At 40.0% G+C, this 19,667-nt stretch overlaps 1 pseudogene; it reads left to right on the top strand.

Moving 5' to 3' along the window:
• The window catches only part of LOC131747650 (transmembrane 9 superfamily member 2-like), a 127,127-nt pseudogene that overhangs the window by 52,183 nt on the left and 55,277 nt on the right, over positions 1-19,667 (top strand).

The raw sequence follows: 19,667 nt of genomic DNA, 5'->3' as shown, positions 1-19,667 counted from the left end.
GGCAAACTCCTAAGGATCCAATACATAAACCAGAACACCAATTTTGTAATTTATGTGAAGGAATATAAATGTCTAGTGGACCACACCATTCATGTCAACTGGTTAGCTCATCTGCTTATAATAAAGATATATGAGAAAGCAAATATAAATAGAATAGAATAAATAGAAAGCTTCTTGGTGAGCATAGGACCCCAGAGCAAAAGTAAGAGAGTATTAAAAGATGATATTCATGTGCACTAGTGCTATTCTTGCCCATGGACCAGATATCTGGTTCATATTCATGGGTCAGGTACTCTTAGCCTTGGACAGTATTAGAGGTGCTTCTCCAAAAGATGAACTTTGGGGCTTTCCTTTCATAGGGAAAACTTTTTATGACTATGTAGATATATGTATTTCTCTTTATAGTTTTTAAAGATTATGCATCATATTTTTGATTCAGCTTTCATTATACTTGATTTTATGTAAGGCTTATTTCTTATGGCTTTAGATTTGCTTTCCTGAGACAAAACCCTAATCACCTTATTTGGGATTAGGTCTCAAATCTCTTTGAACACTTACAAATTGTGCTTGGTTTGTGTCATTTCTATAGATGGCCTGACAGCCATTATAACACGATTCTTCCTAATCTCATTCTGAAAGCAATTCCAGTTTGGGGATGCCTTGCTTTTGTCCCTATGTATCACCTATAAAATGTTATCTCCATTTTATAAATGAGGATCCTGAAGCCCAGTGAGCTGAAGTAATTTTCTCTGGATCACAGCTAGCAGGAGGTGGAAGTGATATTCAAACTCAGGTCTGTTTGGCCCCAAACTCATAGTTTTTCCACTATTCCATTCTGGCTTTCTATATTAAAGGTCTATTATATTTTCTGCCTACAGAGTCACTGTAAAGAAAATGAGAAACGTTTATGTTAGAAATGTGTGTGTGTGTGTGTGTGTGTACTTTGAATCATCCAGCTAGAGGTCAGGATTACTTGATCCTACATCCTGCAGTTTACCCAAAGTACAGTTGGTGAAAACAGGCAATTTACTAGTCCAGTAAGTATAGTCCAGTCTTCTAATCTCTGGATGAAACACAGAAGTGTAATCTGGGGAAAGGAATGAAATACACCCTGAAGAAATTAAAATAACCTTTCCCCAGTGATTGAGAATAGTATTCCAAGTCTAAGCTATTATCAGAAGTTGATTGAAGAGCTGAAACCCTTATACATTTTTATCACTTATCAGTTGGCTATTAAAATTTTAAGTATAGGATGGTAACTAGACTTATGGTGGTGAGCATTTTGAAATGTATAGAAATATTGAATCACTATGTTGTGTAACAGGAACTGACATAGAGTTGTAGGTCAATTATACTTCAAAAACAAACGAACAATCAAACTCATAGAAAAAGAGACCAGATTTGTGGTGACCAGAGGCAGGGGATGGGGGGAGGGGGAAATCACATGACGGTGGTCAAAAAGTACTAGGGATGTAATGTACATCATTATAAATAGAATTAGCACTGTACGTTATGTATGAAAGTTGTTGGGAGTAGATCCTGAGAGTTCTGATCACAAGGAAAACATATATTTTTTTCTTTAATTTTGTGTCTATATGAGATGATGGATGTTCACTAAACCTATTGTGGTCATCATTTCATGATGTATGGAAGTCAAATCCTTATGCTGTATACCTTAAACTTATACAGTGACGTATGTCGATTATATCTCAATTAAACTGGAAGAAAAAAATAACAAAATAAAAAAAAATTAAGTGTAGGAACGCTTATGTTTACAGAAAAAGCCAAGGGAAGGTACATCTAAACTGAAGTTTAGATTCATACCAGGAGCCTGCATGGTATGGTGTTAGTGGTCTGCCTGCCTGTCAGGAAGTAACTGTGGCAGTCAAAAGAGCTGAAGTGCAAGTTCAGATGCAGCTATACCAAATGGGGGTTTTGGGGAATTGCCTTGTTTGAGGTTAAGTCTCAACTCCTTGTTCTTTAAGTTTCCTTAATCCTGGGAGGTATTCCAGAAGAGGAACTTTTCCTTTCCCATCGAAACTCACTTAGGGTGCTTAGAAGTCTCCTGGCTTCCAGACATGGTACGGTGGAAAGAACCAGACAGACACACCCAAGGTTTGAATCCTGGGTTTGACATATACTAGCTGTGTGAACTTTGGTAGGTTACACTGAGCCTATATTTCCTGATCTGTAAAGTGGGGCTAAAATACTTACCTCATGTGACTGCTGTCAGAGATAAGTGAGCTAACATATAAAATATTTAGCACGGTCCCTAGCCCGTAGTAGACACACAATGTTTCCTATCCCTTCTCTCAGATACAGGAGCACCTGATTTACTAATGCTTTATACAAGAGTAGCTCATGCAGAGTGCACTTACACAGTGAGAATGCACCAAGCCACAATATTCTTTTTTTTCTCTTTAATTTCTTTTAACCACAATATTCTTTACCTGAACACCAGAAAGTTGCTGTTATAGTTGTGGGGAGGGTGCCAGGAAGAGTGGTGATGGGTATCTCTGATGGTGCTGTTTCTTTATTTTCTGTCTTGGGTTTGGGTTGAATTTTTTTTTTTTTTTTTTTTTTTTTTACCCAGTGATAATCGTACACATCAACATTTCTCAAAGTGCATTCCCAAGAATACTAGTCAAATAAGTTTGGAAAATGCAACTTTCTACTGTCTCCTTTCTTAGCTTCACAAAGCACACTAATGTTTAAAAGTATCCTAATAAAGAAACCATCGACTGAGTCTAACTCAGATTACAATCGTCTTTGACTATGGAGTACCATTCTGGAATAACATTTATATCCCACTGCAGATTCCACTTTGTGTACCCTAGGTGTACATGGTGGTTGTGTCTTATAGTAGCTTACAAAATCCTATTGAATTAGAAATTTTTATTTTTTTTAAATTAGAAAAATTTTTATTGAAGTATAGTTGATTTACAATATCGTGTAAGTTTTGGGTATACAGCACAGTGATTCAGTTATACATATATATATATATTCATTTTTAGATTCTTTTCCCTTATAGGTTACTACATGACTGTGAGTATAGTTCCCTGTGCTATATAGTAGGTCCTTGTCAGTTATCTATTAAAAAGAAAAAAAAAAAAAAGAACCTCCAGAAGGAACCATCCCTTGCCAACTCCTGGATTTTGGACTCCTAGCTTCTAGAACTGTGAGAGAATAAACTTCTGTTGTTTTAAGTAAAAAAAAAAAAATTATAGTAGTTATTCATGTTCATTGTAGAAAATATAGAAAACTCACAAAATGTGAATAAAAGTCATTTAGAATACCACCATGTGCTGAGAACTACCATGAAAATTTTTGTGTATGTAATTAAGAGTGATAATTCAAAATCAGACAGCTGGGTGCGGGTTTTTTTCCTCTAGTTGCGGCGAGCGGGGGCTACTCTTCTTTGCAGTGTGCAGGCTTCTCACTGCGGTGGCTTCTCTTGTTGCGGAGCATGGGCTCTAGGTGCGCGGGCTTCAGTAGTTGTGGCCCGTGGGCTCAGTCGTTGTGGCTTGCGGGCTCTAGAGCGCAGGCTCAGTAGTTGTGGCGCATGGGCTTAGTTGCTCCACGGCACGTGGGATCTTCCCCGAGCGGAGCTCGGACCCGTGTCCCCTGCACTGGCAAGCGGATTCTTAACCACTGCGCCACCAGGGAAGCCCGTATATAGTGTTTGTATAGCATGTTTTTGATAAAGAAATATCTTACATTCTTCTTTCTTGAACTAAGTCTTTGAAATCTGCTGTGTGTTTTATACTTAGAGCTCACCTCACTTAGGACCGACCATGTTTCATGTGCTGAATAGCCATGTGTGACTAGCTGCTGCCATCTTGGCAAAGATCTAGACCTCCACATTTTCAGGGACTGTCCTGTTTGGTCTGGCTTCGACTTGTTTTCCACCGTTTGTTGCTTCTCACTCTCAATACAGAAAATCCCACCAGGTCCTGTGACATGGATTGATCCCAGGCACTTGGCTGGGTGAACTACAGTCTCTCACCCTCCTGCAGACTGCAGAAGCCTTCTGCAAAGACAGTCTCGGGCTAGGGGAGCGGTAGGTGTGATCCTGACACAGGGATAGGGCGGGGTGGGGGGGCCTGGCTGGGGAAGCTATGGTGCCTGAGCCACCTGGGTTGCGATCTCCATCCTCCTGTGCGGCCTCTCCCGCCTTAGTGCAGCCACCTGCAAACTGCTGTTAGGACGCAGAGCTTGTGGTCATCGGCTGAGTTATTGGCCTGAGCCCCTGGTCAGGCAGCTACTGGCTACAGAAAGGTTCAGAGGCAAATATAGCAATTTTTAGTTATAAAAGTTTTGTCTTTTTGCTTTTTTTTTTTTTTTTTTTTTTTTTTTTTTTGCGGTACGCGGGCCTCGCACTGCTGTGGCCTCTCCAGTTGCAGAGCACAGGCTCCGGACGCGCAGGCTCGACGGCCACGGCTCACGGGCCCAGCCGCTCCGCGGCATGTGGGATCTTCCCGGACCGGGGCACGAAGCCGTGTCCCCTGCATCGGCAGGCGGACTCTCAACCACTGCGCCACCAGGGAAGCCCTGTCTTTTTGCTTTTTAATTGAACATGTTATGCACTTTATGTTTTCAGAAAATAATACATGTTCCCAAGTGGGTACAAAGTTTGGTGTTTATATAACAATTTTGTTCAGAAGTTATTGAAGGATGGGACCATAAAGATTAACATTTGAGTGAAGACCTTTTATTCATCCATTTATATAACAAATATTTATTGAGGGTCTATTATGTGCCTAGCATGGGAATTTTTATAAAGTACCTAGTTTAACTTTATTTTTCACAATAGTCCTCTGAAGGCAGGTACTATTTTAAATCTCCATTTTATAGACTATAGAACTGAGACTCATAGAGATAAAGTTACTTGCCCAAGGTCACAAATGTAAAGGATTATAAGTCTAGATTAGCTTGACTGCAGAATCCAGGCTTCTAACAGAGTCTCTTTAATACATCGTGTGAGTTTAGAATGGGAAGGAGTTATGGTGGGTGAATTGACCAAGAAGACTTTATAAGAGAGAGGCCTTTAGCTAGGCCTTGAAGGATGCTGAGGATAATTTGGATAGAAGGGGTAGAAGTGTGCAAGGCATTCTGGGAAGGCCTATAAACTGAGTTAAAAGACCTGGCATTTAGGAATCTGGAGAAGAGCTAGAGGAAGGGCTTTTCAGGTAAGAATGTACATGGTGTATGTGGGGAACAGTGAATAGACTTGTCTGATTGAAACAAAACTTTTTTCATATGTTTATTCATTCAGCAATAGGCAGTAAATGCACTCCACGTGCCAGGTGTTAAGCCCTGGGATATATAAAGGCCAAAAAGATTCAGTCTAGTACTCCAGACTTTAATTGTTTATATAGTATTGGTAGAAAGGTTAGAAAGATAGGTTTGGGCCAGATTTTGAATGGCTAATGTATTTCTATTCACCATATTTTACTTTAGAAACTTACTGTTTTTATACCACCAACCAAAGGTTTTTTGGTTTCACTCTAATCACATTAATTTGAGCTATGTATCTATGTGTGTGAGTTATATAAGCTTTAGTTGTGGGCTAGCTTGGGACCCTAGCCACATGTATAGTTGTTGTTGTTGTTGTTTTTTTTTGCAAGATGCATTCCTGATTTTCAGGCACCATGGACCAATAACTGAATTGAGAATCAGAGAATTTTGGTGCTGGTTTGCTTCAAACTCATACTGTGACCTTGAGCAAGTTCATTTTCCTTTCTGGACTTTAGTTTCTGCATAGTAAAGTGAGGGAATGGAGCTGGACCAGTAGTTCTCTACCCTATCAGATCGATATCCTCTTTTAATAACAAATGTTTTATCATTCTCCCTTTACTATTGTAAAATTATATTAATAGATACTAGATAATTAAACCTGTCTTACACATAGTTTCAATAGGCATCAATATAGCACCCTAACTATAATATAAAGGAGAAATAAAGATAAATTAGTTTTTAAATAAAATAATGTATGTTTCAGTATATATTTCAGTCATTGTCAGATGCATGCACCTATGTGTATAATCACTGTAAACATGACATCTACGAATGCATATTGCTATGAGAATATTGTACATTGATGGCCCAAATACCACATCTTTCTAAAGGATGCCATGATTTTCTCAAATGTTGATCAATTTTGGTAAAGTTTCAAGCCAAACATAGTACCATTTTCCCTCAATTTACATGGTAGTTGCATTGCTGGGGGAAAGATCAATGTATATTAAAACTGTGTAAAAATGCTTTATTGTGGCGAGCATTGCCCTCTGAGGAAGGCACCATTAAGACCCTCATAAGCCTCAGGGCCCGACTGTACTCTCCTTGGTATGCATCCTGGACTTTATGGTATGAACGTAAAAAAAAGAGATGGCCTTTGGCCAAATCGCTCCAGGGACCTGCTCAGTTACTGGGAGTCCCTGGTTGTTCCCTAAAGCTAGGAAAAGCAACCCTGGAGGGGAAATTGGTGCCTTTGAGGGAGAAGCCGAGAAGCCAATCAACCAGCTGATGCCGATAAGGCGTGACTAAGCCGAGAAGCCAATTAACCAGCTGATGCCGATAAGGCGTGACTAAGCAAATTCCCTGCTTTAGGGGTGTATATACGGCTACGCTTTGTTGTTAAGCTTGCCTTGCAACCGTCAGTTGTCTGTGCCTTTCTGATCCCATACCTTGGTGCGTTCAGTTCCCTACCCGCTCTCGTCGATTGTTGCTGCACTTTGAGGACCCGCCGCGGCTGGCGGCAAGTGGCGCCCGAGCAGGGACCGGACGAGAGGGACATCTGAATCTCGGTAGGTGAATCCCCGGAGTGAAGAGTGAAAGGGTGGCCACATAGTAAAGTTGATAGTAACTCGGGGCAATAGTCAGAAGTAAAAAATATGGGACAAGAAGTATCCAAGGAGCGACCAGAGATCACTGACCAAGAGAAGGAGTTGTCCACCAGTGCTTTCCAGGCTTTCACAGCTAGAAATTATGATGTCTGTCTGCAACATCTTGCCTGCCTACAAGATATAAACAAAGACGATTATAAAATAATTTTGAATACGGCAGTAGCTGAGTTTTTCAAAAGTAACCAGACAACAGATAGTTTAAGACAGACACTTAACCAGTTGAAGAATCAGGAAGAAATGGATGGATTAGATGATGTTGAAAACAGTGTGTTGTATTACAATCAAGCAGTCATCCTGTATCATGTCCGACAGTATACAGAAGCCATATCCGTTGGTGAAAAACTTTATCAGTTCATAGAACCTTTTGAAGAAAAATTTGCCCAAGCAGTGTGTTTTTTGTTCGTAGACCTGTATATATTAACCTACCAAGCTGAGAGAGCTTTACATCTTCTTGCTGTTCTAGAAATAATGATTTCACAGGGCAGCAACAATAACAAAAATGGAAAGAATGAGACTGGTAAAGATACTATTTTTGTGTTGAAATATATGTAGGAGGACAAGGGGCTTTACTGGCCGGCCATAGTTTAAAGGTAGTTAAAGCTGTTACAAGTTTGAAGTTTCCCTCTTTTTTTCCTTCTGATTTTCCCCAATCTGATTTTGAATTCTCAAATCTGGTGCACCTTAAATTATAATAATGGTACCATTCTAATTTCTTCAGTTTCTGTTACTGATAATAGTTTGGTTTTTATAAGCATTGGGATTTGGGGAAGTTTGCATTGTCTTATTCTTATCAACCGGTTATTACTTGTGTTACACCCTCATATGCCTCGCTAATAGGAGATTTACCGATTGAGTTTACGTCTGGTTCCTTAGGATATAATATAACTTGTCAGAATTGTATTTTTAGTACTTGCCTTCTGCCTATGAAAGGAACTTTTTCTGTTATGATGTTAAAACAACCTTCCTATGTAATGCTGCCTGTAAATATTTCTGAACCATGGTATCATAGTACTAGCATGCAAGCTTGGCTAGAATTATCTGAAGTTTTAAAAAGACCTAAATGATTCATTGGAATATTAATATGTAGCATATTAGCCTTAGCCGCTTTAACAGCCACAGCCGCTACCACCGGTTTAGCATTAAGTAAAACTGTACAACAAGCACGTTATGTTAATCAATTGTCTAAAAATACCAGTATTGCATTAGCATGACAAAGTCATATTGATACTCAACTAAAAACTGAGGTTGATGAGTTTAAAAAATGCTCTCATAGGTTTAGGAGACCAAATTATGGCTTTAAAATTGAAAATGCGTTTGATTTGCCGTGCTAAATATACTTGGATTTGTGTGACTCAACACGCTTATAATGAAACTGACTGGGATTGGAACAAAGTAAAAATGCACTTTTTAAGTGTATGGACTGATGGACACATTAGTTTGGACGTACAAAAACTTAATGCGGAAATACAAGCAATTCAAGAAGCTCATCTACAAGAAGACGGGCCCCAACAATTAATTGCAGGACTCTTGGATCAGCTTCAATGGTTGAACCCAATGCATTGGTTTCAAAATGGACTCACAGGATTGATTACCGTGGGGTCATGTGTATTGTTGATGTTAATTGCATTACCTTGTTTATTACGCTTTATTGTTGGCCGTCTCGCTGCTCTTCGTCAGGAGGTGTATGGGTTGAAATTGCATTATCAAGCTTTAAAAAATAAAAGAGGGGGGAATGTGGCGAGCATTGCCCTCTGAGGAAGGCACCATTAAGACCCTCGTAAGCCTCAGGGCCCGATTGTACTCTCCTTGGTCTGTATCCTGGACTTTATGGTGTGAACGTAAAAAAGGAGATGGCCTTTGGCCAAATCGCTCCAGGGACCTGCTCAGTTACTGGGAGTCCCTGGTTGTTCCCTAAAGCTAGGAAAAGCAACCCTGGAGGGGAAATTGGTGCCTTTGAGGGAGAAGCCTAGAAGCCAATCAACCAGCTGATGCCGATAAGGCGTGACTAAGCCGAGAAGCCAATTAACCAGCTGATGCCGATAAGATGGTGACTAAGCAAATTCCCTGCTTTAGGGGTATATATACGGCTACGCTTTGTTATTAAACTTGCCTTGCAACCATCAGTTGTCTGTGCCCTTCTGATCCCATACCTTGGTGCATTCAGTTCCCTACCCCCTCTCGTCGATTGTTGCTGCACTTTGAGGACCCGCCGCGGCTGGCGGCACTTTATCTGTAAAATGAAGTTAGAATCTAGGCACAGATAATCATAAGCAGTCTTTCACTCACATGAATGTTGGATGGGGCTTTTGGAAGTTCTTCTCAATTCTTTGTGTGGGTCTCCTGGTGCCAAGCAGGACGTCTGGCCTTCTATTCAATACTATGCTGCTAAATACCAGTAGTATCCCCACACCTTTTCATTATGCCCCCTAGAGGGTGCTGTTTCCCCTGTTGAAAACAGCTAGACTAAAAAAGGTGTAGTTACCTGCCAGCTTGATTCTTTGATTCCCTGCCAGTATTTTTACTGAGTGAAACCCATCATGTGCTGTGTCCTGAATCAAGAATCTCGTCTATATTTCTACATTTGCTTCTTGTGACTTCATTATAAATAGCATTAAAGACCTGCTTACCTTGTATGCACTTATGACAATTGCTATGTCTCATAAAAGATTTTGAAACTCTGGGGTGTAAAGATGCAGAATAATTCATTAATTTTAAATGGATTTAAAAATGGGTTCCACCATTTAGTTATCTTTTTGCATTTGTCATTTTGTCTCAAATGTACCTTAGGATTTTAAAACGATTTATTTTCTTATGGAGGAGTAGTATGTGTTGTGGACTGTTATTTCCAGCAGATGGCAATGTTTGGTGCAAAAACTACTTGATTTAACAACTGCAGATTTTCTAGGCTCTCTTTGTATTTAAAAGCCAAACTTCATAGTGCATATTTGAAAGTTTCCCTCCTTTTTTTTACATTTTATTTTTTCTTCCAGTTTTATTGAGATATAATAGATACACAGCACTGTATGAGTTTAAGGTGTACAGCATACTGATTTGACTTATGTCACGAAATGATGACCACAATAAATTTAGTGAACATTCATCATTTCATATAGATACAAAATTAAAGAAATAGAAAAACAATGTTTTTTCCTTGTAATGAGAACTCTTGGGATTTACTCTCTTTAACGGCTTTCATATATAATATACAGCAGTGTTAATTCTATTTATCATGTTGTACATTACATCCCTAGTACTTATTTATCTTATAACTGCAAGTTTGTACCTTTTGACTGCCTTCACATAATTCTCCCTCTCCCCATTCTCTGCCTCTGGTAACCACAAATCTGATCTCTCTTTCTATGGGGTTATTTGTTTGTTTTTGAAGTATAATTGATCTACAACACTGTTAGTTCCTGTTACACAACATAGTGATCCAATATTTCTATCCATTTTAAAATGATCACCATGATAAGTCTAGTTACCATCTGTCACCATACAAAGGTATTACATAATCATTGACTATGTTACTCACCCTGTACATTTCATACTCGTGATTCATTTATTTTGCAGCTCGAAGTTTGTGCCTCTTAATTTCCTTCACTTATTTCACTCCTTTTTATTTATTTTATTTTTTGGCTGCATTGGGTCTTTGTTGCTGCATGCGGGCTTTCTCTAGTTGTGGCGAGAGGGGACTACTATTCATTGCGGTGCGCGGGCTTCTCATTGTGGTGGCTTCTCTTGTTGCGGAGCACGGGCTCTAGGCGCACAGGCCTCAGTAGTTGTGGCACGCGGGCTCAGTAGTTGTGGCTCGCGAGCTCTAGAGCGCAAGCTCAGTAGTTGTGGTGCACGGGCTAAGTTGCTCCATGGCATGTGGGATTTTCCCGGATCAGGGCTCAGACTCGTGTCCCCTGCATTGGCAGGCAGATTCTTAACCACTGCGCCACCAGGGAGGTCCCTCTTGAAATTTTTGAAGAGTACACCTTACAATCTGTAGGATGACCATCAACCTGGGTCTGTCTGATGGTTCTTCGTGACCAGGTTCAGGCCATGGATTCTCGACAGGAAGACCACAAAAGTGATAGCTCACATCAGTAGATACATAATGTCAACCTGACCTTTCATAGATAATGTTAACCATGATCACCAGGTCATCAGGTGTCAACTAAAATCCATTGTTGAATTAAAACTCATTTCAATTAAAACCCATCATTTCAGTTTTTTTTAAAGCAGTGTATATTGGCTTGCTTCATACCCACCCCCAAACTTCAGAAAAAACACTTAAAGATACCTAATTTTAAATTATAGGTATATAATTAAATTATATACCTAATTTTAAATAATAAGTCATTTCAAACATAACTTGGTCAACCTGTACCAGTGTTTTCCTTTTGCTAAGAGCATGCCATTAATTTAAGGGGTAATAATACTGCATTAATGGTTTAAATGTTTACTGGGGATTATCATTTAAGATCATTTATTGGGGATATTTTATAAGAAAGCTCTTGAAAGGTTGAGTTTGATTGCACACCAGCAGAAACAGCTGGTGATTATACTTTCTTGTGTTTTATTCTGTACTGAGCACTACAGTATTAAAAAAAAAACTTTTATAAATTCATTGCTAAAATATTTCAAAATACTTAACATACAAAAATGCAAAATATTAAAATATTTTATAAGAAATAATGACTGAAATTGAATACTGTTTTCTAATTAAACAAAATAATAATAGACCTATTTGCGGGAGGTGGATTTTGTGTGTTGCAAGTTGTCTTTTTGTTCAAATGTTGAGTTCAATTTAAATAATAATATTGATAATACTTGTATGTGGTGAAGACTGCAAACCATATAGAAAATGTATAAGTAAAATTCTCCCTTCCTTTACTACCCTCCCCCCAATTTCTAGTCTCTTGCTCCAAAAGTATAACCATTATTTTTTCTTCCAGAAAAATGTCTGCATCTATAAAATATGTATATAATTTTGTGGGGGGAGTGGAATCTTGCTGTACATAACTTGTCTTACTATATACTTTTCACCTTTCTTTTTTCGCTTAATGCTATTTCATAGACGTTGTCACCTATAGATGCACATCATTCTTTTTAATGGTTATGTAGTATTTCTTAGCATGGATTACCACAGTTTATTCCCATTCTGATGGGAAATTTTGGTTGTTTCTACGTTTTTAAATTTACAAACAAAACTACAGTGTATACCTTTGTAAGCATGGTATGAAGTTGCAATTAAGATGAAAATGTGGTCTGGACAAAAGGAAATGAAGTATGGGGTGGATTTAGGGTTACAGAAAAATAGTAGCAAAAAGGTGCTATTTCTGGTGAACAGCAGTAAGCGAAAATTATTTTTTTCCTAGTCCCTTTCTGAAATGAGGTAGAATATCAGTAAATTTAAAAAATGATAAAAATATCAGGCTAGATTGCACGATTCCATGAAGTTAGCAGTAAAGAAATAGAGAAAGTACAGGCAGAATAACTTTCTGTTTTAGGATTATAACCAGTAAAAAGTCAGTTAAAGTTTGGTCATGAGATTTTGTGTTTTTGTTTTTAGGAAAACAAACATATCAAGTGGGGTTCTAGATGGGATTATATTTTGGAGTCCATGTCTCATACCAGCATTCAGTGGTTTAGTTAAGCACTTTATGAAATAAAGAATAAGTAGCTTCATGGTAGAAAATGTATATAAACACATACACACATACATACATATATGTATTTTAAAAATTATTTTGTCACCAGAGATGATCTGTTTTTCCTTTTAGTTTTATCGAGATATAATTGACATACGGTACTGTATAAGTTTAAAGTATGCAGCATAATGATTTGACTTACATTGATGACCACAATAAGTTTAGTGAACATCTATCATCTCCTATAGATACAAAATTAAAGAAATATAAAAAGATTTTTTCCTCGTGATGAAAACTCTTAGGATTTACTGTTTAACAACTTTCATACATAACATACAGCAGTGTTAGTCATAGTAACCATGTTGTACATTATGCCCCTAGTACTTCATCTTAGAACTGCAAGTGTGTACCTTTTGACCACCTGCATCCAGTTCCCCCTCCACCCACCCCCATCCGAGATGATTTTGAGTGACATTTTTTCTTCTCTGTGGCTAATTTCCCTTCTCCTTCCTCTCCCGCACCTCTCCACATATGCAAAGAGAAAGGAAAAAGGCAAATCTGTATTAAATATACTAATGTTTATGCTGAAGGGAAGGAGAAGGCTGAGGTGTCCTAGAGACCAGATGTCTGCGTGCAAAGAGTAGTCCATGCTGGGAAGTAGGCAGGATAGGGCTGTGGCAGTGGACACCGTGCAAAAGATGGAATGAAAACAGGAGAGACGCTTTCATTTGTGGGGTCAGAGTCTGAGCAAACTAGAGTGTAAGAGAAAGCAGTAACCAGCTGGGGTGGAGGAACGTCAGGGTGTCACGAAAGACTGGGAAGACAGCAGAGAAAGATGAAAAGATTAAGTATGAGAAACCAAAACATTGCAAGTGGTCAAGGCAGGTCATATAGATGAGAGGACTGTGTTGAGATCATGTCTGTGAGTGAAGGTGGATTCATTCTCCATGTATTCTTTTTCATCCCTATTAGGGTGCCAAGCACTAGGAGAGGCTCTCAGACATGGCGGTGCATAGGGCCAACAGGCTTAAGCTCACAGGAAGCTTATATTCTAGTGGATTCAGAGTGAAGGGACTTGATTCCTCAGGAATCTTCAACAGGACAGACCACAGAGTTAGAAGTCCTTCATGACTGTGGAAGGAGTAGTTTCAACATGAAATCGAAGGATGGACCAACTGAGACTGATCAGAGAAGCCGACGAGAAGTAGATGAACCTGTGTATGTAGTATTTTTTTCCCCGTTATCCTCATATCCTATAATAAACCAGTTGGGGATGGAAGAAGACTATAAAGGTAAAGATGAAAGTAAGGAAAGGTGTGATTCTATGAGTATGGTCTTCTGAGGTGATGATTTTCCTTATATGCCATTGCCTTTATTTTTTATTTTATTTTTTTATTTTTCTTTTTTTGCGGTACGCGGGCCTCTCACTGTTGCGGCCTCTCCCGCCGCGGAGCACAGGCTCCGGACGCGCAGGCCCAGCGGCCACGGCTCACGGGCCCAGCCGCTCCGCGGCATGTGGGATCTTCCCAGACCGGGGCACGAACCCGTGTCCCCTGCATCGGCAGGCGGATTCTCAACCACTGCGCCACCAGGGAAGCCCTGCCTTTATTTTTTAAAAAAATTATTTTGTTGAAGTATAGTTGATTTACAGTGCTATTGCCTTTAAAGTGAGAATAGCACCCCCTTCTCCTCCTATTTCTATCCTTATTCTTCCTTCTCCTCTACCTCCTTCTCCTCCTCATTATTACTATCATATTGTAGCTTTTCTAGAAAATCTTCTGTTTGGGCAATAGTCCAGGTCCCATTTTGTCACACCACCCAGAACTCTCTTCAGATAAAAATTTATTTACTTATTATTATTATTATTATTTTTTTTTTTTGCGGTACGCGGGCCTCTCACTGCTGCGGCCTCTCCCGTTGCGGAGCACAGGCTCCGGACGCGCAGGCTCAGCAGCCACGGCTCACGGGCCCAGCAGCTCCGTGGCACGTGGGATCCTCCCGGACCGGGGCGCGAACCCGTGTCCCCTGCATCGGCAGGCGGACTCTCAACCACTGCGCCACCAGGGAAGCCCCTACTTATTATTTTTTTAAAGATTTACTTATCATTTATTTTATTATCGGCTGCAGAGTGTCTTGGTTATGGCACGTGGGATTTTCATTGAGGCATGCGGGATCTTTTGTTGTGGTCTTCTGTCTAGTTGTGGCGTGCGGGTCTTCTCTTCTTTAGTTGTGGTGCATGGGCTCCAGAGTGCATAGGCTCTGTAGTTTGTGGCACACAGGCTCTCTAGTTGAGGTGCACGAGCTCAGTAGTTGTAGTGCATGGGCTTAGCTGCTCCACGACATGTGGGATCTTAGTTCCCTGACCAGGGATGGAACCCGCATCCCCTGCATTGTGAGGCGGATTCTTTACCGCTGGACCACCAGGGAAGTCCCTGGATAAAATTTATTTAAATGCTTTCTTTAAAGGGGTTGTGAAAGGGAAGGGTGTCCAGATAGATTGTGGAGCTAATCTCTAGTAGTATTAATATTTATAATGTAACAATAAATGTACTTTAGCTTCTGTCTCGAGCTAATTTACTTATGACATTTAACAGACATTTTAGACATTATCTTAATGGCATTTTTCTAAAACAGTGTTGGCCTTTTCATAGATTCTGGTGAGACTTTTTTGATGTGTCTGGATTTGTCTGGGTGGTGGGATGGCTGAAGGTCTTGATTTTGATTTGGGCGTAGATTTTAAGATTCAATTTTGGAAACAGTATGTAAGAGCTGGTAGGTAAGTGGTCCATGGGGTCTTTACCCCGGAGCTTGATAAAGACTTGATAGAGTTAAAAGCCTTGGTCCATCAGCTAAGAAGCCAGTCAGTCAGTCATCAATTCAACATTGATTCCTGAACTTCCATTCTCAGTTTCATGTTCTGGAACTACGTCTGTGTTCCTGATCTTATTCATTTCCCCTTGTTTCTTTTTGGGAATGTACTCTTACAAAGTTCTAAAATAACCTTAAGAATAGTGTTGCTTCTATTGGTTTATTTGTAATGCACTTTTGTGATAGAGCTTTTTTTTTAAAAAAAAATTATTTATTTGTTTTTGGCTGCGTTGGGTCTTCGTTGCTGTCCGCAGGCTTTCTCTAGTTGCGGCGAGTGGGGGTTACTCTTGGTTGCGGTGTGCAGGCTTCTCATTGCGGTGGCTTCACTTGTTGTGGAGCACGGGCTCTAGGCACACGGACTTCAGTAGTCGTGGCTCACGGGCTCTAGAGTGCAGGCTCAGTAGTTGTGGTGCATGGGCTTAGTTGCTCCACGGCATGTGGGAATCTTCCCGGACCAGGGCTCGAACCCGTGTCTCCTGCGTTGGCAGGCGTATTCTTAACCACTGCGCCACGAGGGAAGCCCTTTGTGATAGAACTTTAAGTTCATTTAATATGTTGATGTATTCAGCCTTTGATCCACATTTAACCTTAGAAAACTGATCGACATAATAATAATTTGAATGTCTTTCTTTTACGTGTGCACACATTTTCTTTTTAGTATTCAAATAAGAAACTTGAGATTTAACTTCTCTTTTTCCTTCTTTATGTTTTCTAGTATTACGAATTCCATTGTTATTGCTGTCTTCTTATCTGGAATGGTGGCTATGATCATATTAAGTACTCTCCATAAAGATATTATCAGATATAATCAGATGAGTTTTTCCGTAAGTAAAAATGCACATATTTGATTCAGCAAATATTTGAGTGCCTGCTTTGCTCAGTTCTCCATGTTATATTTCTACTTAGAGTATAACACCTTGAATACAATGCATTCTGATGTCTAGTAATTTTGCATATTATGCTGAATCAAAGTACAGAGTGTTGTGTTGATTCTTTACAAGTAAGTTTATTAGAGAATTATTTGCTATCAACTCTTTGGTTATATTCCTTTTCATGTTTCTGACGTTTCAAAATATCATTATTTAAGATTTTCATTAATTTGCAGCATGAGATAAATATACGAAACACTGAAAAATACTACAATTTAGGGTAAATTTAGTTTTATCAATTTATACTGTTTTGACTCGTGATCATTTGTGTAATGATGAACTTTTAATTTCTATAGAATTGGTTGAATCTTTTTTTAAAAAAATTTATTTATTTATTTTTGGCTGCGTTGGTCTTTGTTGCTGCATGAAGGCTTCCTCTAGTTGTGGTGAGTGGGGGCTACTCTTTGTTGTGGTGCACCGGCCTCTCATTGCGGTGGCTTCTCTCGCTGTGAAGCACAAGCTCTAGGCGCACAGGCTTCAGTAGTTGTGGCACGCTGGCTCTAGAGCGCAGGCTCAGTAGTTGTGGTGCACGGGCTTAGTTGCTCCGCAGCATGTGGGATCTTCCCAGACAAGGGATTGAACCCATGTCCCCTGCATTGACAGGTGGATTCTTAACCACTGTGCCACCAGGAAGTCCCTTGGTTGAATCTTTTATGTATGTTAAATTGTGTTGCTTTCTTCATGAAAATCAAGCCAGTTGTGTCCTTTATATAATTAACACACTCGCTCCAATGCAAAACTTAAAGTAAGGGAATAGCTCATTTGTATGGCAGGGTCACATACCTGCCAGAGACCTACTCTATCCAAAATGAGCCATTGGTTTCCAGCTAGTCTGTCTGTAGAGGAAAATTCATTTTTCTCTAACTTTCAGAGCTCTTGTAACTTTCTGTCCTAGTAACTCCTGTGTTTATTAAAGACTTTCTCATATGCAGGAAGATGCCCAGAAGGAATTTGGTTGGAAGCTGGTTCATGGGGATGTATTCAGACCTCCAAGGAGTGGAATGTTGCTGTCAGTTTTCCTGGGTCAAGAACACAAGTTTTGATTATGACATTTATTACTTTATATGTGAGTAATCTCAGATCGATATGTGTCTTCTTCAGCATTCTTAGTGAGCTGCTAACATGTTAAACTTTGATTCATGTGTACAAAAGAACTTTGAAAATTCTACCCTAAAGTTTAAGGAAATGTGTGTTTTATAGTACTTATATTTCTTTCTTCTCAAATTAAGGATATGAGGCTGAATATGTTCCTGTATCAAGGAACTTTCATAGCTTCTTCAGTTTTGAATAATTTATTGTAATGTCCAATACACTTGTTCCTTGCTTTGCAAGGTAGATGCGTTCTTGAAAATCAGCATGTGGGTAGAATCATATTTTAAATGAACTCAGGGAGTTATAATTCAAAGACTAGCATTTTTTGTTTGTTTGTTTGTTTGTTTTGCGGTACACGGGCCTCTCACCGTTGTGGCCTCTCCCTTTGCGGAGCACAGGCTCTGGACGCGCAGGCTCAGCGGCCATGGCTCACGGGCCCAGCCGCTCCGCGGCACGTGGGATCTTCCCGGACCGGGGCACGAACCCGTCCGCGTCCCCTGCATTGGCAGGCGGACTCTCAACCACTGCGCCACCAGGGAAGCCCCAATGACTAGCATTTTGAAATGCTATGGCAAGCCTGAGTGCTGGTCTTTAAATGTATAAGCGCAATGGCATCGTTAGTAGGCTTACAGTGGCTGATGAACTCTGGCTGCCTTCATTTATCAACTAAAAATGGAGTTTGTCAGTTTTTGATAACCAGAGTGCTGATTTTCCCAAACAAAACTGCTGTAAATAAATAGCTTATTAGCTGTTTCAGATGTCAGTGATAATTTCAAAATTTAGCTCTTAAGGTTATATTTTCTCTGAGACCAAGTCTCACTGTGATTTTATCCCCCTTACCTTGAATAAAAGGAAACAGAAGGAACTTTTTTTTTTTTTTTTTTTTTGTGGTACGCGGGGCTCTCCCTGTTGTGGCCTCTCCCGTTGCGGAGCACAGGCTCCGGACGCGCAGGCGCAGCGGCCACGGCTCACGGGCCCAGCCGCTCCGCGGCACGTGGGATCCTCCTGGACCGGGGCACGAACCCACGTCCCCTGCATCAGCAGGCGGACTCCCAACCACTGCGCCACCAGGGAAGCCCCAAAGGAACTTTTTGTGGGAAAAATGATTTGCTGTTTATGCAGTGACTATTGGAGTAGGGAAGGGGAAGATCTTTTGTTTAATTTTGATTTAAACAGTGAGATTAAAGGCTAAATTGAAAACATATCATTTGCCTTGTATGGAAAATCAGACCTTTTCATTAAGAAAAAAATTGTCAAAAAAATTAACTAAGAGAATAACATCAAAGAATTTCCTTGTATGCTGTTTCATAAAAATATCTTCATAAGGTTGTCCTTATTATAAAGTCCTATGTGCTTTTGAGGCCATTATTGTCACTGGTTTGATATTTCTCTTTTGTGCCTTTAGTTCTGGCCTGTCTTGGTTTCCTTTCCCCTGCCAATCGAGGTGCTTTAATGACCAGTGCTATTCTGTTATGGGTCCTTCTGGGAACCTCTGCTGGATACGTATCTGCTAAGATGTATATGAGTAAGCATTGCAGCTGTTATTATTCCAGTAAGTTGATGTGTTAAATGTAGAAATTAAAAAGCTGTAAAATTCAAAATTCAAAAATTGCATGGGGAATTTTAGCTGACCTAGCAAAATGTAGTTGTGTGTTAGTTATTATAAAGTATTTGTAAGGTGGACTAAGTCCAGTTGCTCCAGTAACTCTTCTGTCCTTTACTTCCTCAACATTTAGAGGTATTAAGTGGAAGACAAATTTTTTGCTGATGGCACTACCGTGTCCTGGGTTAGTATCTCACGTTCTCTTTTCTCTATGCAATTATACTCTTTCTTATACTTTAAAAAAAAAATAACTTTATTTATTTATTTTTGGCTGAGTTGGGTCTTCGTGGCTGCGCGCCGGCTTTCTCTCGTTGAGGTGAGTGGGAGCTACTCTTTGTTTGCGGTGCGTGGGCTTCTCATTGCAGTGGCTTCTCTTGTTGCGGAGTGTGGGCTCTATGCATGTGGGCTTCAGTAGTTGCGGGACGTGGGCTTCAGTAGTTGTGGCTCGCGGGCTCTAGAGCGCAGGCTCAGTACTTGTGGCGCACGGGCTTAGTTGCTCCACGGCATGTGGGATCTTCCGGGACCAGGGCTCGAATCCATGTCCCCTGCACTGGCAGGCAGATTCTTAACCACTGTGCCACCAGGGAAGCCCCTTTCTTATACTTTATCTTGGAAAAATCATTTTACACGA

This window comes from Kogia breviceps, chromosome X (genome assembly GCF_026419965.1).
Source record: "Kogia breviceps isolate mKogBre1 chromosome X, mKogBre1 haplotype 1, whole genome shotgun sequence".
NCBI classification, from domain to species: Eukaryota; Metazoa; Chordata; class Mammalia; order Artiodactyla; family Physeteridae; genus Kogia; species Kogia breviceps.
Note: the sequence above shows the minus strand (reverse complement) of the source record. Positions and strands in the feature narration are given on the sequence as shown.